Source organism: Ammospiza caudacuta, chromosome 4 (genome assembly GCF_027887145.1).
Source record: "Ammospiza caudacuta isolate bAmmCau1 chromosome 4, bAmmCau1.pri, whole genome shotgun sequence".
Lineage (NCBI taxonomy): Eukaryota > Metazoa > Chordata > Aves > Passeriformes > Passerellidae > Ammospiza > Ammospiza caudacuta.
Genome location: NC_080596.1, coordinates 33,054,489 through 33,078,844, shown reverse-complemented (window position 1 = coordinate 33,078,844; position 24,356 = coordinate 33,054,489).

Here is a 24,356-nt window from a genome sequence, read left to right as displayed (position 1 = left end):
TGAAACAAATGAGGCAGATATTAACTCCTGTTACAGCACTGAAAGGACAGGCAGCACAGGTAAAAACTTCTGGGGGAATGAGCCTATCCTTATGAAGGCACCTTACAAGGAAAAATGGAATAAAGTGGTGTGGCAATGTTCACAGGGGTCTCAGGTTGAGGGAAGAGATGAGGATCTGACTCCATGTTTCAGAAGGCTTGATTTATTATTTTATTATATACATTATATTAAAACTATACTAAAAGAATAGAAGAAAGGATTTCATCTGAAGGCTGGCTAAGAATAGAATAGCAAAGAATGATAACAAAGGTTTGTGGCTCGGCTCTCTGTCTGAGCCATCCGGGCTGTGATTGGCCATTAATTACAAACATCCAACATGGGCCAATCACAGATGCACCTGTTGCATTTCACAGCAGCAGATAATCAATGTTTGCATTTTGTTCCTGAGGCCTCCCAGCTTCTCAGGAGGAAAAAATCCTAAGGAAAGGATTTTTCATAAAAGATGTCTGTGCCATGTCACCTTTTTTTTTAATTTATTTTAGTTAAATTAAAAAGAAAAGTTTTTGTAATTTCATCTGCTGTACTCATGCAGAGGGAAGAACAAACACTTGACAGGTTATCTGTTGCCTATCAAAACCTCAATCAAGTGCTGATGTGGAATGATCAGGGAATTTCTTCACCTGTAGAACATACAATTCTATCATATCAATTAAGCAATCTTACAATATAAGAAAAAGCAAAAACAATGCAAAGAAAGTTCAAGTCTGAACAGCTGAGTTTCAGGAAAAGTCCATGTACTGAAGATGTTCCTATTTGACATCTCTGAAAGTCACTTTTGGTCCTGAAACACACTTCTAGAATCTTGAAACAGAGAACTGCTAAAGAAAATCTGTCAATAGTTATCAAAAATCCACTGACAGTCATCAAACAATTTTGAGAAAATTTCTTGAATGTCTTTACCACAGCTCTTTATTGAACTACTTGGGCTGAGGCTAATTTATGGCTCTTCAATGCTTTTGAGCTGCTACTTGCTCTTTCAACTCTTTTTATTTAATTTTTTTTTCAAGGTGAAGTAAAAGGGAAGTTTATTTTCTGACTCCAACATTTATAGTTTCCAAGAGTGACAGTGGACTGGAGGGTGACTGTGCTACCTCTTCCATGACACTGGTCAAACCAATAGTCCATCAACTTTCTCCTCCTCCATAATGGGATGCAAGGAATGAGTTATTTACAGAAAGTGTGTGAGAAAGTTCACTACAAGAATGTCAACATCAGAAGGCTCAGAAAATCTTAAAAAACCAGGGTGACATCAAGGAATGATTTCTATTAATATAACTCAACATCCCCTCACTGGACTTCTCAAGTCTGATGTTGAACAAAGCCTGCAGGAAGCAGAGAATGAGGACCAGCATTCTGTGTCCTACAGATGTGGGTTCATGTACATACACACAACCTAGAATGTTACATTCCAAAATTTAAATTTCAAATTAAAAAAAAATAATTCAAATTTAGACAAATCTAAATTTCTGTCTTTATTCAAGGAAGCCTTCCCTGTGATCCCAATACTTACTTTATTTTTGAGTAAGTCTGTAGATACAGGTAATTAGATGGCTAAGAATAAATTTCATGTTTTCAGATTAAAATTACTAAAATCATGTCAGACAATGCAGAAATTCCAGACTATGCCTATTAATCCATTATTAGAATAAGAACTGCATTATTAATAAGGATTTTCTTCTTGTTAAATAATACACTTCCATCTGTGGTACATGGCCACCTAGTGACTAATTTAAATTGATTGAAACATTTATGTGATACATACTGTTAATTACATTTCACCTTCACCACATTGACGTATTCAGAAACAACTGTCATGAATGCAGCACTCATTTCTGGCTGGTGGCAGTGAAATGATAAAGCCTTGGTGAAACACTGGGCTTATGATTATATTAAAACATTATCATAAAAAAGTCAATGACAGCTCCATTATTTTTAAAAAGGTGGGCATGCATTCTTGTTTGGAAAAAAAATCAATTAATAAACTTAATGAGGAACATGCTTGCATGGGGTTTTTTCAAATTTAAATCTAAGTTCAAGAAGGAACTGCTTTTTATTTTTAATGTTCCAATTTTCTGGAATATATAAACCTCTTTGAGGAAATTCAGCTGAAACCAAGGAGTTTTCAGAGTTTGAGAAGTTAGTTCCTTTTGGGTTTGGCTTCTGTGAGGTTAGGTAAAACTGATTATTTTTACATTTCAGCAATTCCAGGTTTTATCCTAAACTACAAATACTCACATGGTCCTAGCACACATCCCTATTACTGATGCTGCCATTTCACATGTTGTCTTTTTCTGATGCTTTGCACCACATTTACAAAAAAGAAGAAATATCCACATTAAGCTATCAAGTCATTACATCCATACTGAATGCTCACAGATCTCTATTCAAACACAGAGAGATTAAAATCCAGGCTGTTTTTTTGGAGTCCTATCATCTTAATTAAAGATGCACATTGCTGGCAAATTTTGTTTGAACATACCATTTCTTCAGAGTGCATTGTGAAATGCACACAACTGCTACTAACCACCATGAGTGAAATAAGGAATAGAAGTGGGAAACTTATTTATTACCTTGCCCTACCTGATTTTATTGCTGTAATTCCCCTGCTCTCATTAGATTCGAGAACCACACATTTGTACTTGCTAGTGAGCTGAACATGGACCAGAGAGGTAATTTGAAAAGCTATGATGACATTTGGATTGGCGGTCTCTTGGACTCCTGCTTCCAATAAAATAACCATGCAGCAGTGAAATATGAAGAAGGAAAAAATATCCAAGATCTCCAGGTGGAGACGATGGAGAAGGAAGATTAAATAAGCATACAATCCTTACAGTTCTTTTCTCATTCCTGACAGTTCATGGCATTTGAAGTCTTCTGTATCATTAGTCATGAAACAGAGCACTTCCCCTTTCTCTCCAGCTTTCCATACATTTTCGAGCTCCTTTCTCTTGTAAAGCTTAAATGTACAATCATTTTAGCACTGCTTTTTTGGGGTTTTAAAATAAGCTTCAGTTTACTTTTCTCTCATTGTGATGTTGGTTTATTTCTGGGCTGGTTATGAATGAAACTTTGACAGAGTATAAGAAACTAAATTTGCTACTACAGAGTAAAATATTGTTTCCACTCTATATCAAATTTTCGTTGTGGTACATTCTGTCACATTACCTGTTCTTTGTTCATAATTACAAGTTTAAAAAAGCTCTGGCGAGGATGAAAACAAACAGCAACTTTCCCCAGCTAATTATATTTGACCTTTACTCGCTGTGCAGTTTGCAGCATAAAAGTGCTGAAAGTAGCAGGAGTAATCTCACATAATGGGTGTTGTTCAACAAAGAAAATGCTTCAGAAGTCGCAAGTGGCAACAAAAGAAAATGGTGTTTTCTTATCACACTGCTTGTGCCAGTTATTGTTTGAATCTCTAGCAAGCTGGGGGCAGCTCCTGGTGTGTTTCTGTTTTACCACTGCATTCCTTCCCTGACACCTGTAACCAGCCAGGACACATCAGTAACTATCACAATTCATTTCTTCTCCTCTTGGAAAAGCCCTGAAAACTTCTCTTCTTATCCATCTATGTATAATAATGAGATCACAGAATGACTTGGGTTGAAAGGGACTTTAAAGTTCCTCTACTTCCCACGGATATCTTTCACTAGGCCAGGCTGACATGAGAAATTTTATTTCCTCCTCAAAATATGTAACTAAAGTACCACACAAGAAAAGAACATTACCTATGTGATTCTTATTTTCAGAGTGGATGTTTCATGACTCATATTATTTGATCAGTTATCATTTCAAACAGCTTTGGGACAAAAGGAGGAAACAGGCTCCATTCTCAGCTGGTCATGTTTGGAGAGGTGATGGTGCTGCCCTCTCTGAAAAGGAGAAATGATGGGGCTAACAGACTCCTTGACATGCAGCTCCAAAATCATCATCGACCCAGCTGCTGAAATAATTTTGATTATAAAGATTTACAGGTTCCTCAGATCTGATTTGCATTAACAGTGTATTTTTAAAGACATACACACGATTTAGAAAATACTACTGGGAATACAGAGACTATTGGAGGAGACTGGTCATAATATTTTCACTTTTGATAAAAAGTTTCCAGAGTTTAGCAGATCAGATTGTCAGGAACTTGAGTCATTTTCTGGTCAGAAGACTTCTTGACAGTCATTTGGACAAATGTGTAGAAGAAAACAGACATTTTGGTTAACCTCTATTGTTCTCCTGGATTAGTTTTAGAGCAGAATACTCAGTTTTTTAAAATATAATGTCAAGCTCACTAATAACTTGCCATTTTTACATATTATCCTTTAGAACACTCATCTAATATCACTGCATAAACCTGCTTCTGAGAAAATCTGTATTTGTTCTTTGCTAATGGAATTAATTGCAATATGCATTCCCTATTGTAAACAACTTATATGTTCCTTAAGCATTACAAAATACATTGTCTTTTCCATCTTTGAATTACTAAATGCCAAATAAGGAAAGTATTCACAATCACACAGGTCAGAACCAAGATCACCATGAAATGTTTCACCTTACAATTAAAAAGCCAAGTAACAGTTATTGATAGAAGTGAGAAGACAATATGAAGTACAAAAATGGAAATAGGAGTGTATGGGCATCTAGTCAAATTTCATAATATCTTAAAATTTCTATCACTCCTACAGTTCATGCCCCCAGATGTTGACTTGCTCATGTAACAGTAGAAGAATATTAATAGTTTCAAATGGAATTTTCCAAATTCCTGACCACAAGAAAACCTCTCTCTGTGCACACTGCTTTCACAAATCCCTTCCATTAAATGTGTATTTATTCAGTGTCTGACGTGTAAATTATTCTAAAGGGAGAATGCTGTTTCAAGACAGTGTGTTGAACGTTCCAGCTGTCTGAAAGTGAAATGCCATTGCTGTTCCTAATTAAGCTATTTTCCTTTTAAGTTTTCCAGAGGATGATGTGAAGGATGGCAGTGTTGATGAAGATTAATTGGACTGAAACTAGCAGCGATAAAGCTGTAGATAAGGTTATTCTGCTGGGTAGCAAATGAAAATTACATCCATTTAAAGGCTGAATACTTAAAGTCCTCACATACTTAGCATTAAAATGGTGTACAGTGGGAAAAATGTCAGGAAATGCACGTATTTCAGATATTGGATATGTTGGCACTCCTTCACTCAATGAAAGAACAAAGTGAAAATGCAATGCCATTTCCCAAATAAATAAATAAATAAAATATACATATTATGTGAATGGATTATTTTGTTTTGTCTGGGAACTTGGTAGACTTATTTATCCAATATCATTAAAAAATTTGGTGATCACGGTTTTGTCTGAGCACTCTCACTAGAGTGCTGTAAGGATACCAAACAATTCCAATTGCTTCAAAACTTTTTCACAATAGGTGAATTGACACTTTATTGGGTTCTTGAGGTCAGTGGACTTCTCCACCTACACAAAACTTTAGGCTTGTCAAAATTCAACTGGTAGCAAGATTGGTAAATGGCTATGAAAAACAATGAGCAAATATTTCAGCCCATATGATGTTACATTTTGGAGTAAATAATTCAAAATCCATCAAACAAATTGATTTTCCAGATGGTGATTAGTGTTTTATTAAGAGAAAAATAAAAGTCTCTCCACAATTTTCTTGCTACACATTTGTTTGTACAACTCTTGGTCAGCAGCAACTATAACACAATATTGCCACTTCCTAAAACCTGGCTAGCAAGTTCTTATAGGATGATCTTCTCAAAACCAGACAAAGTAACCACAACTGCATTTTTATCAATAGATTTAGAAACAAACATAGAGCCGTGTAAGCAGTAAAGATATAATTTTCTGAGAAGTCAAAGTCTATTCTGCTGTGAAGTTATGATAATACATACATGCGGGGGCACAAATAAAGATATAAAGAAAAGAAGCAATTGAACACTCAAAGTATTTCTGTTTCACAGTTACTTTACTGAACAACTCATTTTCCTGAGTGTTACCTCACAGTGCAATAAGAGGAAAACCAGCAGCCAACTAAAACCAGGGCAGTTACCTGGGAAGAAACGAAACCATTGCAAAGGTTTTGTACAAGCATTTCACAGTGACAATACAGAAACAAAAGTACCAGGCACATCTGCTAGTGCTGCCTTTACCTTTAGGTATGAATTATAGCACACATTTCCTCATTAACCGAGTCAGATGGTATTGAGCTGTGTATAAGTTAGTATTGCAACTTCATTAACCTCCTCTTTCTCCCATGGTCTCACTGTCTGACCAGTTAAATAAATGTTCCACAAATTCATCAGTTCTGTAGAGCTATGGATTTAGTGTTTGCTTCCTCCACATGCACAGGTGTAGAACCTAATCAATCCAGTGGCATGCATAGATCTATACATATTTATATAACCATTATGTTTATACTCATTTCATACTTAGTTCAAGTATTTTGAAAATCAATAAAACCATTTGTTGTGTATACTTTTTTGTGAGTAGTAAGAATACTGTGACTACAATTCCTCATATAATGTGTATAGATGCAGTTCATAATGCAGAGATATTATTTACTACCCAGAAATAAAACTATCTTTACAGTCACATTTTTATTATTCAGACTTACAATACAGACTGTAAAGTCTCAGCACCTGTTCATACCCATAAGAAAAAAAATATTCTTACTGCATAAATAAGATGTGAAGATGTATATACATCTCCCACTTTTCAGATTCCTCACTCATATGCAAAATTTCCCTAATTGCTATAACTGCCATCTCCATCAGCCATCCATTAAGAAAGAATCTGTCTCAGAGCTATCAGCTCTTGTCAGAAGGACCTGTGTGACAGGGATGTGTCTCTATTACATAAGGCAGAGCAGAACCTAAAAAGCCCAGCATTACACAGCCCTCAGCACCAGGCTCCAGCCAGGAGAACATTGGAAATGAGAAGGCAAAATAGCTGAACACAAAGTGGGTGCCACTCATGTCCAGTAAATCTTAAAATGCAAAACCTGTTGCTGTCTCCTTATACTGAGTTTTTTTGTTTAATGTACACAAGTGAGGGAGATCCTTACTTAACTTGTTAAATAAGCTAAACCCCATAAGAGAATGTTCAATGAATTTCCTAGGAAAGAAGAATATTTCCTGCATATCATTAAGCAGAGCACAGTAATACAGAAGCAGCCATTTAGCATAATAAAGCTCCAACTCTGTTAAGCCTCTTGAGACTTACAATTTTCAAACAAAAAGATTTCTCCACTCTCATAAAATCCCAAGCCAGAATACAAACAAAACAAACAGCAGACATCCACCCATTCAGATCTCTCTCAGATACTTGTCATTTACAATTTACATGCTATTGAAATTCATGCAAGAAAATGAAATAGTGATTTAGTATGTTTGCAAGTCAAAGGAGAAAAGCATTTTTTTTCCTATCTGCCCACATTTGTTTTCTCAAGTGTTCCAGAATCCTACTGGAAACCATGTGTATGCCTTAAGCCTTTGTTAGGACTTGGCTTTCATGAGCTTTTATGGTTTGGAAAGATATAGCACTTTTACTTTTGAGGAGCTGGAATCTTCCTTATCCCACATGACATTTGTAACCAGTTAAAATCAATATTATCCATGAAAAAGAATTGGAGAAGGCAGATTTAATTACATTTCAAATTAAATAACTTCACATGTTTTATAGTTTGTGGCTGAATAACAAACTGCTTTAATTTCTAAAGTCATCCATGTCACTATGCTCTTTGACTTTTAAACACAAATGAATCAATCTTTGACACCAAAGACACCAAGACACCGAGATATAATCTTTGACACCAAGAAATGTCATGATGCAGTGTTCCCTTTGGTTTTTTTGGGTTTTATTTTTTTGGGGTTTTTTTTGTTTGTTTTGTTTTGTTTTATTAACACAATAGGTAGGTAGTAATCAGATGAAAAGTAAGTTGCGAGTTGTGGTCCAGCTGCCTACATTTTCCCCAAGGTCACAGTTTGTGTTAATATTCATAATTAAATTGCTACTTATCCATGTTCTCCACATGTTTCAAAGTCTTTAGCTCCAGTGCAACTCTCATGAGATGCTGCAATGCTATTATGAATGTTTGCTTATGAAAAGAATGAACAATTTTAAATCATGATAATTTTTAATAAAAAAATGGACCTATCAAAGCCCTGACTTCACATGATTAACCAACCTCAACGCCACACTTTCCATCAGGTCTGCAGGACAGAGAAATCCCTGCATCTTCATTTTCAGGGGAAATTCAGCTCCCCCTTCTCAATTTAGCAATACCAAAGTGATTCTGTTACGATTCGAGGACAAGACACACATGGAAGCCTCTTTCTCTTTCCTCTCCTACTTCAAATTGCAGAGCTCCCTTGGATAGAGATGCTGGCCAGCAATGTTCCCCAAGACAAGCACCGAGAGTGCCAAGGAGCTGCACAGAGAGATCTCATTTGTATTGATGGAATCGCACGCTGAAAATGCCTCCAGCTCAACTTTGGCAATTTACCTCTACTGATGCAATTTAGTTGACTATCAGTACTGACTTGACTTTTTTTTTTTTTTTGCCGTGTAAACAATGTAATTACTCTACAAAATGGAAAATATGTAAATGCTATGATTTACCTTTACACAGCAATTCTGTACTAAGCTATACTGTGTCCCAGAAGGTTTTGCCACTAGATCATTATTTACTGATGGGCTGTAGGGGAGCCATAGAATATAACCTCCAAAGGCACAAAGATGAATATTTAATCCATGGTTTCTGCCCATTAATATTTTATTAAAGCCGGGCTATTTTCCACCGTCCTGAAAATATTCTATTCCATTAATGATAATTGTGAATCTCAGTGGATTTGGGTTTCAGCAGCTTCTGGATATTACAAGGAAATAATTCCTATGCTGGTCATTAACAGTAAAGATGGCATTATTTGCAGCTTCAAACCCCAATACCCTTTTGTGAATAATTTTTTTTAATCCTATCATTACAGGGTAGGACTTGGGTTCGGAGGTCACAATGATAATATCGTTATAATTTTTTTTCCGCAAATACCAAAAGCAGCCCTTAAGCTTCAGTTGCCTTGTAGTGTGAGAAGTAAGCTACAGGCCCTTACTCTGTTGTGAACTGAGCCAACTTTTACAAATGATAGCTCCTCACTCACCCAGGTAACACTAACTGGATATCAAGCCCTGCTTTTTTCTGTAAAGCAATGTACATGATGATAACACTAGCAACAAAGGAACAGTCACTAAATTGATTTTCATAGATCAAGCTCAGTAGAAAAACCTTTCCCTGTGCTTTTCTATGACTGGAAGACTGATCACAAATAACTTTATTGAATGTCTTTCACAGATATTTGATTATCCAAAACAATAAAACAAAATAAAGCAGATTATTGCCTTGGGAACAACACATGTCCTCGTTACAGAGGTACAAGAAACAGAAATACACTTTTTCCCAGTCCTGCCTGTAGGACTGGGATGGAAAGGAAATTCTTAAGCAAATGTTCAGGACCAGTAGACACAGAAAAAGCCTTCCTTATGCCATTAAGCTGCAGAAGAAATTGCACTAAAAAAGTTTCCTGTTATTCTTTTTAATCTGACTTCCATACAGCGGAGAGAGCTGTTTAGTGATTGTAATGGATTAACCAAGATCTGTCCGCTGAGAGATACAAACCCAGCTTCATGTGCTGCCTAAGAACTTGAAACCTTTTCAAAGAGACAGATCCATCATCCAGACCCCAAAGGACCTGCTGTGGTGTCCTTTAGCTCCTTGCAAGAGCAGTTTCATTCCTCTGCTGGTGTAAACCGCAGAGACATCCAAGCTACATTTGATGAGCAAATGTTTATCATCTCTGGTAGCTTTTTGGTCTAAAAATATATGTTAAAAAAAAAAAAAAGTTCAAATTCATTTACATTCATGCTTACCTGTCACTTGGAAGGTTATTAATGCACATAAAATCAAACATTTTGTTTTGAAGGCTGAATCTTCAAAACTGTAATGAGTGCAGAAGTTACATAATTGATACACATGTTCATTAACAAGCTTATTTTAGCAGCAGATTTTACCATATAATGCTTTCTATCCAAGTAACAGAAACAGAATTTATTACTTTCTTTTCCTGTGAGAATATTATTATTCAAAACATGCTTTTAATGCAATACATTACATTGATACATCAACATATATTTATACATCAACATATTTTGGCTATTATGTCTGCCTACATACATGTATCTAATTTCTATATGCAAAAGGACTCCCATGTACTTCTCACTTTGCACCATATGGTCCATTTATGTGCAAGATTAATCCCATTCTAAAGCTATATAATAACATATTTTTCATTGCTCTAATGCTTTGTTGATGTCTGCAATGCTTTGGTTCTATTCCATTGCTAAATACGCTCATTTTTTTGATTACAGTTTTAAGTTCTGTTGCCCGACAGTACAGGTGTTCAGGCCTTGAGCTCATGCTCATGATATTTACTTCAGCTGCTGTTACTCACAGGTGTTTAGGCCTTGAGATATTTACTTCAACTCATGCTCATGATATTTGCTTCAGTAAATAAAAGCTTTCATCTACCTAAATAATGTAGGTAAGTCCATCTTCATCCTCCTTCAGAGCGCAAACCATCCTTCCCTCACTAAAATTCTGAGCTCCTCTCTCTTTCAGCGTGTGGTGAGTAGATGCTTTATTTCAGGAAGCTTTCACTTTAACTTTTGTGAAAATATTTTCACTTTGCAATTAAAGCATTCATATATTTCCCTGAGAAACTGCTCCACATAAAACCGATTTTCTAAGTATTTTTCTTCATTATTTTTTTACTCTTTCTACACTTAATTCCAATGTCAATAAAAGGAAAATTTTGCTACAGAACAAATAAAATATTCCTTTCCCCTTCTCAGTCAGAGACACAAAAATAAACTGACAAGTTGTTTTCAAAAACAAACAAGTAACAGAGTCATTTACTTTTTTCTTACCAAAGTACATTGCCAAGGGAAGAGAAGACAGAGAATGAACTGGTATGTACTCTGTCTCATTTCAGGTTTCAAAATGTTTTGAGAGCAGTGACTATGACCAGAAGAGTGTCAGCAAGTCAGGTTGAAATGGGTAGGTAGAAAATTGAAAAAGTACAAAAATAAATCAAACATACAGGGACTTTTGCGTACTTTCATCACAAATCTTGCTACATTCAGCACAAAATGGTCCTAAACAGCAATTCGGATGTAACAGCTGATCAGTTTAATAGATGGTAAGCATTTTCCCCTGTTTTGATGAGTGACATGCAGGGGCCTTGTATTCCAGATGAGAGCTGTGTCCACAAAACCATGTGTTAAGGCAGACTCTTAAAAGTGATGGCCTATTAGTTATTTAGACAAGGTAGGAAGTTATTAAGGCTTGCATTAAATACTGTCACTACGAAAGTGTGAGCAAAAAGATGCACAGAGCATTTGACTGATGATAGGTGGCAAAGACCTCACATAAACCCACAAAGAACAGACTTGATAATGGCAAAAATGATCGTTAATTAAAGCACAGAGCTGAGAGATGCATATCTAGAATGTCATTAACTACAAAGCCTGCATGGGGTGAAGTTGGAGGATACACAGATATCTAGAGCTAATGGTCTATGGCTGGCTTCTAAAGATCTTCTCCCTGATAAGGATTTTGCTTCTGAAAGATAAAGAATGGCAAGAGATAACTCACTTGATGGTGCACCTCTCAATTTGTGTTCTGACTTGGATTACAGCAGGAAGTAAGTGGGGAAAACACATAACAAATTTGGGGATACATTTAAATGCTTTCCTATTAAGAGACTCCTTTAAACAGAGTATTAAGTGCCATTATTTCCATAAGTGAACATGCCCTACACTGTCTATTCCACTCAGTTATTTCTGTCAGTTTGTGTGTTCTGGCTTGAAATGTTACAGATTTGTGGGAAGAAGTTTCCTCCACTGGAAAAAAAAAAAAAAGTATAAATTGATCACTTATTTTACTAAGATGAGAACATCAAGTTTTATAGATATGTGAAAATAGTGAGAATGTGCCTGTATAGGTGTAGCTGAGCTGTGGTTTAAGTATAGCCCAACATTAATAAAAGTAATGTTTTACATTAAATGCCTCCATGTAAAAGCAAACTCACCTCAAAGATAGGTTCATTACTCACAAAATTCTTGTCATACACTCATATTACCTCCATACTTTTTATGTGTTTTCATCTACTTTTTCAGAACAATGACATAGAACTTTAATAAGTAGTTGTGCTATGCTTATATCACTGGGCAGAATAGTACATAATTAAGAGAAGAAAATCTTATTTAAAGAGCTAACTGTTAAAGAAAAAAGAAAGAAACAAACAAACAAAAAACACCAAACCCCACACCTTTTTGTGCTTGTGTCCATTCAAAGGTGCCAAAGATCTTGTGAAAAATGTAAATGACATTGAGTTGACTTTTAAGCAAACTGCAAGCTGCTTGAGGAATCCAAGGGTGATGTGGTTATTCAATTACATCTGTATCATTCATCTATGCATCAAAATCCTTTTAGGTACACAGAAATTGTAACATTTTTTAATGCAAAAGTAAGATATTATGTCATGTTTTCCCAAGAGACCTAAGATCCTTTTTTTTTTTTTATAATTTACTTATGTATCTTAAAGAAAGAGAAATACGAAAGATATTGATGAAACAAGCAGTGTTTTGTATGACTGCTAAAATGTACACACATAATGACACGGTGTAATCTATGAAAAAATGTTAATTTCCAACTCACAGATCTAAATCTTGTAGGAAAAAAAGCAAATCCCCCCGCAGTTGTTCTACCAAGCCACAATATCCCCCTTACTCCTCTGCAAGCTCTCAACAGTTACCCTAACACTCCTCGAGATTGTTACAATGGTTAAGAAGCAGAGTTTGTATGTCCACATGCAATTATATACTTTTAATTTCTTTAGGTTAGAGTCTAACCAATTCATAAAATTAGCAAAAAAAAAAAAAAAAAAAAAAAACCAAAACCCAAAAAACCCCAAAAACCAAACCAAACAAATAAACAAACAACCCAAAATTCCCACCAAAAAACCAAAAAAGTGGCCATTGTGTTTGGAAGATGTTAGTCACGCTTTAAGAGAAATGTAAAAAATAGATAAATATTTCTATAACTAATTATTAGTATTTTTTAAATGTCATATTTATTTCATTCTAGATACTTATAGTGGCACCTTAACCATTCAAATAAAGAACTTTAAATATACACCTATATAAAGTTAGACATAAAAAAGAACAGGTGTTTCAAATGTTAAAGCCAACAATATTCCCAATCCTCCCTCCTAACACAACTGAATCCATAAAGAAAATTCTGCTTATTTAAAATAAACAAAATCAAAGTGGACTATGTGACTGATGTTGACAAAAGTATCTTTATCAGAACGGGGAAAAATATGAATCCTAGCAGTCATCACTGAAACAGATGCCAAAACTGAGGCACGGTTAAAGGTTTAAATGAATGCACAAGGAAGTATTTTTCACCTTCATTCCTCCCTAGGAATGAAATGGGAAATAAAAAAACCTCAAAACCTACAAACAAACCCAATCCCAAATGAAAAATGTAAGTAGTGTGCTAAAATCTCTGACCTGCTGTAAGAATGCAAGCACTGAACTTTTCTAACAGTCCCAACATTATGCAGAAGTAGAGAATAAATACAAAACACTGAAGACAACTTTTTTTAATATAACTAAAAATCAGGTACAATGTAGAAGGACTAAACTGACACCATAAAATAAAATTAGAAGCAGGTTACCACGTCCCTCTCCAGAATGCACATTTCTTTAAAGCGCAGATAAGGATCAGTGATGTTTTTTTCCCTCACAAGCCTTGGGAGCAGAGAGGGAGAGAGCTCTTGTTACACCATTTATCATCGATATGGAGTTGGCTTGTTGGAACAGAATATTACTTCTTATCTGCCCTGGATATGCATATATGTGATTCTGCTGCTCCCTGCTATCTCTGCTTAGTGCAGGAATAAGAAATACTGACTTCTGCATCAGCAGCCTGCTGAATGGCTGTGGAGCACCATATAAAATCTAATTAATTTTTTTAGGGAAATTATCGATAGGATTCTACTGGCTGTAGACAACACATTTCAACACTCCCAATAAAGATTGGTTAATACACCAGGGAATGCAGACTCACATGCATACCTCCCAGCCAGAGCAAGGAAGATGCATCCATTCCTTGCTGACAGCTGCTAGAGACCACCAAAACCAGAGGAGAGATTCATTAAGGTGGCTCCTGCCAGAGAAATGCCCTGAAATGAACAGCTAGCCCATGTCAGAACAAGATAATTAGCATCAAAATAAATACCTGAAGCATTATTACTTCTCTTTTTTAAATCAAAACTCTTGCACGGTAAAAAATTTTCCAAGTAGGCAAAGCCTTCAATGAACCACCAGGGATCATTTCAATTTCCTTCCCCATTTGAAATCTGAAATATCAAGTCTTAACCAAACCAGTCCAACTCAGTTCTATAACAGAAATTTGGGTAGAGAGATATCTTCCTTTCAAGGAAAACTGAATATTTGGACTTCTAGCTGTGACACTTTAACCAAAATAATTCAAGAACAAACATATAAAGATTTTATCAACCTCATATTTGATTCTGTAGAAACAGCCAGTGATGTTAATAGTGACATTACTCAGGTGGTGTTTTTCAGGGGGTGTTTTTCTCCAGATGCATACAAGGCACAGTGCAATGTGAACTGCTACTGTATTTGCAGTCAATGCCCAATGAAGGCAGGAATGATGCATCTGACTCCATGTTCTCAGAAGGCTAATTTATTACTTTATAATACTATATTATATTAAAGAATACTATACTATACTAAAGAATACAGAAAAGACACTTACTGAATGCTAAAAAGATAATAATGAAAACTTGTGACTCTTTCCAGAGTCCCAACACATCTTGGCCCCAGTTAGCCAATGAGTGAAATCAACTCACATTGGAGTCCAGTGAAACAATCACCTGTGGGTAAACAATCCCCAAACACATTCCACATGAGCAAAACACAGGAGAAACAAATGAGATAATTATTGTTTTCCTTATCATCTGAAGCCTCTCAGCTTCCCAGGAGAAACATCCTGGGCGAAGGGATTTTTCCAGAGAACGTGAATGCCGCAATCTGCTGCTTACACTGCAATTCATACCCTCAGGATGGGGGGCCTTTCCTGGAGTTTCACAAATTTGAGCCCAGCTTGACCCCTGGCGCTAGTGTGGGCTCCCAGGCACCCCCAGAAGCTCAGGGAGCAGGCTGTGACATTCCCTGACCCCGCTCCAGTGGCGCAGGCTGGCCCTGACCCCGGCAGCGCGATGACCACAGGAGCTGCTCTGCCCCGTGGCACAACACTGCTGCTCCTCACCTGCTCTCACCCTCAGCTGCCAGCCAGGCACAAAGTACAAATTTTTAATGCAAAGAGAGAGCAAAGAGCAAGATCCAAGCAGCAAAACACAACAGTAAGAGGAATTTCTTTATCTTACCTGTTACAGTGGAGTCAAGAGATCAGACACCCATTCCACCCGGCACGGAATTTCCGTGGCTGTTAAGAAAAAGAAGCAGCTGTGCAGCTGTTGCTTCAAAGTCCTGACTGCAGATGTACAAACCAAGCCATAATATAGCTAAAGGGATGCTTAAAATTTCCCAGCTTGGCTACAGAATACATTATTTACCCCCTCTGGTGCTTCCTGAAGCTGAAATACAGTTATGCACGCACAGATGTATACAAATAGATGGTTCAGCGAACAATTTATTTGAAAATGTTCTGTTTTAAGCAAACAGAGAAGTAAAAACTGTGCAATCAATTCCTTTCCTACTTATTCAAGCACTATGGAAATACAGTACATTACCAGCCTGCTCTGAGCATAAAAAAATTTCTTGGATTCATGCTGGCAGTAAGTGGCCCTTTGAGAATTTGGGTGTTCCCCCTCCAGATACTCTCCTTATTCTTCTGGTTGATCTAAATCTTATAAATTTCTACCTCCTCAAGTAAAAAGCAGTCCAACTCTCAGACAGCCTGTGGTTTGCAAGATTGAGATGGAGGGAGGATGACAGTCTGTCTCAAAATCTATTCCTGAATTCATTTATGAGCCCTCATAAAAGATGTAGGAGAATTATGAAGGCAGAGAAATAATGAAATAGAAGTCTTTTCCAAACTGGCCTCACTATCCCACCACGTTCAGATATCTGATTTCCATTGTGACACACTTTCTTCCACATTGATGAATTTTAATTTCTGTTGCTCAAGGGTAACACTTCGGGAGCAGTGCGAGTGGTCATTATTTCACATACATATTGGAGTCTACCTCTCTTTAAACTAGATGCCTGAATTAATAAGGTCTTTTTCCTGTACTGTGCTGCCACACTAGCAAATACTTTCTGACTGAGTAAAACTAAAGTGAAAAAAGTGCTTTCCCAGCTGTCTTGTGAAGTCAAGATCAGAGAGCAGCATGCCGCCTTTTGATATTTCATGTCGGTGTGTGTGCATTCTCCACAGCTTTCCATTGGAGACCTCGCTTCTTGACAGCCTTCAGCTTGACAAGGGGGCAGAAAAAATTCCTGCCTCTCCCCCAGCACACCCCACCCCAAACAAATCACAATGCACCAGCGTAACAGGGTATTTAAAAATATGGAGTGCAGATTTAGCCTAGTGAGGGCCAGTTGGCCCTGCTTGATATACACAACAACAAACATTTGGGATGATGCTTCAGCATTCACAACTGCTCTCACTAATGCTTTGAGCCCTACAATTTTATCTGCCCTCTGCTTTGAAGGTAGGGTATAATCAGCTCTAAATATGGGGCCTGATTTATTAATACTGGTTTTGAAAGGTGGGTTGAAGTATAATGATGTTTACTTTAGGCAGAAGATGGAAAACTGGACATCTAGCAAAACAATGCACGAGTTACTGACAACAGTTTAGTTTTGTTCTCTACTGCAGAGTAATATTTTTGCCATATGATGAAAATATTGCACTACAAAAGATAAAAATGTCTTTAAGAGGTTTCTAAGAGCAAAAATGTAACACTATTTCCTTACAAGAAACTAGCTTATTATATATCATATATCCTCTTTTTATATCAAGGAATCAAAAATCAGAATAGTGCTACAGAGCTGAATACTGTCTGAACACTATCCCAACACAGGAACTCAAACTCCAGTGAAATAAAAAAAAAAAAAAATATATATATATATATATGCCCATTTCATTATGATACAGCAATTTCTTCATGAGTTGTCAAGAGCAAAACTGTCAGTCAACATCACTGAGTCCAAAGGACTCATTTGCTTGGTTAAAATGCTGCTCTCTCTACAGTTTTCTGGAGCACCTTTTCCAAATATAGCTTGGGTATTGCAGCCCAGCAGTAAGTTTCTATATAAAAGTATGTTAACTGTGGAGAAGCTGCCAGCAATTTTACTTTCTAAGTGCTCAGTCAATACTGTGTGATAAGATCACATCAGCAACACAGCTAGCTTTTCAATATGAACCAATTCTATATCTTATCTTTTCCCAGGTGTCTGGCTGTGATGCCAAGTGAAAGGGCAATGAAGACCTCAAAACATGAGACAAATGATAGATGCCTGCAAATTTAATTAGCAATCAGAAGTCCGTGGATAGCTATTTAGAGGAAATATATAAGACCTGGCAAGATATCCACGGGCTCTCCTATTTCAACATAACGAGAGACACATTGGCAAGGGGAAAGGAAGATCTAACTTCTTATTTTTTCCCAAATTTGGAGAAAAAATCTACCCCATCCCATGGCTGGTTAGCCAGACTGGCGTGTGCTTGAAGCTACTGCTCTGTTGCAGCCGTCTCACTCACATGCATGAAAACACACAAAGTGGGCATGACTGCATAGGAAACACCTTCCCCAGACCTGTGCCAAGCTCAGTGTGTCTATTCAGGTCCATTTCTTTAATTAAAAGAGCTCCATCATTGCTGCAGACAAGATAGGACTCAGTTTTGGAGGACAGGAGATAAGGAGAAGAGGGAAAAGAAAGTAAAAACCATATAGGGAGGAGGTTAAAAAAAAAAAAGAAAAAAAAAATTAGAAATTGTTGCTTAAAAACAGTTCTTTCAAGGCAAATTAAAGCACTCTAGCAGTTAGTACTGTTGAACCCACAAGGCAAAATTTGCTCAAACCTGCACTGTCAGTTCCCTTGTATAAATTACTTCTGGAGTGTTTATCAAGGTTCTTGGGAAGCAGATAATCTTGTTTTAAGACACAGTGTCCTGATTTTTTTTTTCAGATAAGTTTGGAGAGATAATACTAATAAATACCAATACTTGGTAAAATGCACACTCTTACTTTGCACTTCCCAGATTTCTTACAGTTTCTAGAAATTTACATATGAAATGCTTTTAAAAGTGTCTAAACAACACTTTTTTAAACTTATTTTTATTATTATCTCAAAAAAATATCTAATTGTAGCAATTTCATTCTACATATTTCAAATTTTATTCCTTTCCAGGTAACAGCAAGCAGGAACCAAAAAAGGAGCAAGTTATGTTTGAATAATATATTTACACTGCTGTTACTTGCATTTCCCGTCTCTCTCAGAAATGGAACTGTTGGCAGCTTTCTGGAAAACAAGTTCTGTGGTATGCAGCAGATACTAAAAAGACAGAAATGCACCAGGATTTGAGACTGACAGACAGCTGGCTGGATTTATAGAGAAAGTAAGCATAGTGGTGGTAGCATCTCTGGGAACTTAATGGCAGAGAAGTGAGAGTCGTGGGACATCTGGGATCAGAGCAGGTTCTGTCAACCAGAAGATGATATTACACCTTTAAAGCCATCAGGGCTCCCAGTCTGGTAAGGATACAGGGCACTTAAAAATGGATCTGTCTAGCATTAAGGGAGCCCAAAAGAGTTTGAGCAGGCAGGAGGATTGTGAAAGTGTTCACAGAGGTCTTAGGATAAGGAAGAGATGAGGATCTGACTCCATGTTTCAGAAGGCTTGATTTATTATTTTATGATATATATTACATTAAAACTATACTAAAAGAATAGAAGAAAGGATTTCATCAGAAGGCTGGCTAAGAATAGAATAGCAAAGAATGATAACAAAGGTTTGTGGCTCGGCTCTCTGTCCGAGCCAGCTGGGCTGTGATTGGCCATTAATTACAAACATCCAACATGGGCCAGTCACAGATGCACCTGTTGCATTCCACAGCAGCAGATAATCAATGTTTGCATTTTGTTCCTGAGGCCTCCCAGCTTCTCAGGAGGAAAAATCCTAAGGAAAGGATTTTCCATAAAAGATGTCTGTGACAAAGGATTTATAAAATTGCATCAGTTTAGGATAAAGTTCAGCCTGCTCTTGCTGGCTAGTTGAGAAACAGGGGAGTGCAATAGGAACACACAAGTTCTTTCCTCTTTATAAATTTTCCAATTATTACATTGGTTTTCAGTTTGCATATACTTAGTATGGATTGGCATGCCTAAGGCTTTTTAATGCCATTCCTACTCTTTGTAGCTGTAGTTTTGCTTTTCCTTACTGAACACCAAAAGAAATCGAATAAAGATCACTCCAAAGTCAGCCAATGAATAAAGGACACAAGTGCAAAATATCCTCTTGCAGTGGCTGGTATGAAAGTGTCCTGAAAGTGTAGTTTGTGTACTGAGGAACAGAGGTTTCATATTAATGATGTCACCTCATTTACTTTATCATAGAGTGATTGCTACACTGTGTTAGTTCCATTACACCAATCATTTTATTGTAGCTGCCAAGGTGTGAAAAAAGTGTTCCTATTCTTAGGGATTTACATTACATTTCAGGGAACAGGTAAATTATCTAAAACACAGGAAAAAGAAAACTGGTAGAATTAATAAGACAGATTACCTCTGGAATATATTCTCCAAATAAGTAATTCTACAACTTCAATATTAGAATTCATTATCTTACATGACCCTCAAAAATTATCTTCATTTTTTGACCCTCACAGAGACTGAAAAGCTCTTCCTTTCTCTCATATATTTGAGAGAGGGTCCTTTAGGATATTGGGATTTGCATAAATTCTACATAATTTTTTTTACTTGCCAACCAGTTGTTTAAATTTTAAGTCTATTACTGATGACTTTAAACATTATTTTTTAACGTTTCCCTTGCGGAGAGTTTTCATCCACGACAAGATTTTCTCAGATATTTTGCTATTACTTTAATGATTTCTTGCTATATGTAAATTTCAGAACACACTTATTTTCCTTAGAGCATCTAATTTAATGTCAGTAAACAGCATCTAGCAAGTGCAGGGATGACTCTAGGTCTCTATTTCAAGTGGTCTCACTGCTGTTCCTTGCTCTGTCCCACTTTATCCCAGTTGAGCAAAATATTATAGCTCAAAACATGTGTGTAAAAGGCAGAAATGCAAGTTAATGGAAATTTGGTAAATTTGTGTTGAAGTTCATTAAAAATAGATTGTTCCAGAGTAATGTAATAATGGTTTTAATAAACAAGATCAATTTACTAAATTTAAATCATTTCAATCTAAGCTCAAATAAACTACTCAATGTCCAATATTGTCCTACAGCACAAAGGATGAGTTCAGGGGTAAAAGACAGGTTGCAGGACAAGAATTGCAAACTGTGTAAAGCATCGACTAAAAAAATAACAGTAATTTGCATTGGACTGAAAGTTGTTCAAGTATTCCCACAAGGATGAGCCTCAGAAGTAGCAATTTGTTAACAGTAATAATTTTGTGGGAGAAAAACTGAATGGACATGTAAACTCTGTTGGTCAGGAGAAAGAACCAAACAAAATTAGGTGTAATCCTGAGTAATTCATGGGAATGATGGGAGCAGTAATATTGGGATTATACTCAGAGAAAGAGCAAGATCTTTTATTCACTAATAAAAAAAAGTTATAGTTTTAGATATTAATTATTTGGATGTGACAAAGGAAGTTTTCTTTTTCAGACTGATTGACTGAGCTATTAATTCAGTGTGACTGTGGGAGAAACAAATACAGCCTTGTGAGGTGGCAGGTGATGTATTTCCATTTTACAGAGTATCATTAATGTCATGATAAAAAAAGTCCTTGTGAATCAAAACAGCTTAAAACAGTGACACCCACCCTGCCCATAGCACTGAGATAATGAAAACGTGCCTCTTAAAAAGCAGAAAACTCAGTCAACTGCTACGCTGCCACTTCTCAATGAGTAACAAACTCATTAGAGCTGAAGATGATGAGGCAATATATTCCTGTGCCTGAAGAAATTCCTCACACCAGCTGGAGATCATAAATGATGCAATATTGCTATGAAGAAGCACAAGCTTCAGCCAGCTGAAGGCACCTGGACAAAGTTCACCCTTCAGGCTGCTGTTTGTGCCTCGTGTTTGGGATTTGAAGACAGAATTTCCAATGAAATCCTCTACCTGGATTGCCATCCATCATGTCAGCTAACACATCTAACGGCCTAGAGCAAGCTTCCACAGCTCACCTTACACATCTCAAATGATCCTCTCAATGTCACTCCTTTATTGCTGCCATTGCATGAAGCTCATTTTGCACTTTTGGAGAATGAATGAAGGACTACAAGGCTATGAATGTGAGGTACCTGATTTGGCATTTCTTTGTTCCAGTGTTCCATGTGTAAATGGATCTCTCTGAATTTCCACTGCATGCTCCCTGGTCTGCAGGGCTGTATGGTTTGTTACCTCAAAACTCCAAAGGATTAAGAACAGAAGCCAGTTAGAGTGCTATAGAATAGCCAAACAAAACAGGGTTATAATAAGCACCACAATTAACCTCTGACATTTCAGGTACAGCTCTTAATATCTCATATTACAGCAAAGATTAATCCATTTTGTTTTTCTAGTAAAGAACCCCTTTGCAAAGGATACAACTCAACATGGCCTGGAAACGGGCATATTCTTTTTATTTAGCAAGGGAAAAAAAAGCACAACGTTTCTGATTTTACACAAATGTTTTGAAGTCTTTCTTTCTGCAGTACCATAACAGCAGCTTCTTGTTGTTCAACATCTACTACCTCATGATGGGAAACAAACGCCCTTACACAATTTTATCCTTTGTATTTTCATTGCTTTCTATCCTCCCATATGTGCATTTCTCAACAAGCTCTCAGCACTCAATCATTTTGCCAAAAGCCACCAGACTGAGCAAAGCTTTGTCTCAGTCACCAGAAGAGAACAGAGGATTGTCCCAGTCCAGGGACACGTCCTAAGCCAGACACTGGGCTGGAGGAGAGTTTCAATATACCCAGAGTGAGATTAAGACACAAGTGTGGTCACATGTTGGTAACCAGAAGGAAAATTCACGTTTATTTACTATCAAGGAAGTGAGCGAGGAGGAAAGATAGGAGAGGAAGATAAAGTGAAGAATTACAGAAGTAAGTAATCACCTCCAGGAATCTGCAGCATCCCATGAAGAGATTTTTTCTTTTGTATTTCAGTGGGGAGAGCTCTGCCAGGGACCAAACAATGGCAAGACAAGTTGTTTTCTAGCACTTCTCCACAGGGGTCGAAGTAGAAAAATTGGCCAAAGTTGCAACTGCAGGCTTGACTTTCTATAGGTTCTACTTATTTTTCTGAATTCTCAGTCAGAACCTAGCTGGGACAGGTTGACATGAAGCCACCTTCAGTACTGGAGTGCAATTATTTCTTGACTTTCTATAGGTTCTGCTTATTTTTCTGAATCCTCAGTCAGAACCTAGCTGGGACAGGCTGACATGAAGCCACCTGCAGTACTGGGGTGCAGTTTTTCAAAAGTCCATTAAAAAACCCCCTCTGTAACAGGGGCAAGAAGCACAAGCTCAGCTTGCAAAGCCCTAACACTGATCTTCTTTCACGGTCTCTATATCTGATTGTGTGTAATTAGAACACACTCTTTCCAAATATGTGTCCTTAGCTAATTATAGCACTGGAAAGGAAATCTCACAGCAGTCCAGAATCAGGCAGGGGAAAAGGAACTGAGGCTTTAATCACCAACGTGAAGGCAAAAGCAGTGCATTATGCAGCAAGATTTTGAAAGTAGTTCCACTGATTCCCTATCAGGGGTTAGAAACCTGCAGTCACATTTATCTATGGCATAAATCAGTGTATTTCAGTGGAGATACCCTTGGGAAGAATTTGGCCTGTTTTAAGACGTAATTTAAAATTAAAAATTCATCCTGGAGTGGTTCAGAGAATTTCAGTTTCTATCCTTTTTATATTGCCTTTTCAGCATTTTCTGTAAGATATGAAGGTAATGGCCAAACTCAAAAGATGTACAAGAACATCGCCATTCTAGATGCAACCTAAAAACAAGGGCTGTATGTTTCCGTATGGCTTTTTTCTCTGACAATGCCTTTTAGAGCTTTGGGAAATACATCCTTATTCACCAGGTAAATCAGTATATTGATTGCAGAAGTACTTCTTGTATGATTTTATCTGCGCTTTTAAAGTAATCATGCTATTATTTTTCCTTTCAATATATCTGACACATTGGGTGTGATATGTGATTTGTGGAAAATTTTGACTGAAAGGGGATGGAAAAATATTTTTTTTTCACATGGTATTTTTAAATCAACTTTCATATTAAAAAAAATAAATAAAAAGAATAACCAGGAATGCACAGAGGTTTTAAGGAAAAATAAATAAACCATAGCAAAAAAAAAAAAATTAACAACATCAACTGGAGACCTTTTATGTGCTTGCTTGTTACTCATCAGAGATTCACAGATGATATTCCAGAACTACTGTGAGCAGCAGAATAAAGAATTTACGCTTCAGTAAAAAGTCAGGGCATAATCTTAACCTCAGTAACGTCCAAGTGAGCAGATGCTGTGATGTGGGCGCTATTTGAGATGCTGTGCAGGAAAAATCTTTTGTGTCATTTTGTGCGTGAAAAAGTAAATTCCCAATTTTTGCCTGAAAGCACTTGGTACTGAGCACAATTCTTCCTAAGTCATCATTGCCACAAGTGTTTTCAGCCTTTCCTCCTCTTTTTGGCACAGCAATTGCTACTTAATCTCCATCTGCAGCTGTTGGGCTGCTTCACCATCCAAACATCTGTCTGCAGGCCCCAGAAACAGCCTTTGTGTTGATGACCTGGCTTTAATCCCCTTCATCCTGCTCCCACCAAAAGAATGAGCAAATGCCTGCAGCTGAAATTAAGCAAAATCAACTTTTCCTGGTGAGAAGCAGGAGAGGAGCCTGGCAGTGTGGGGCTCATCATCGCCCAGCGCTCACCATTAAATGTGCATGTGAAGGGAAGGAGGCCACTGCAGAACTTTTCCCACAGTG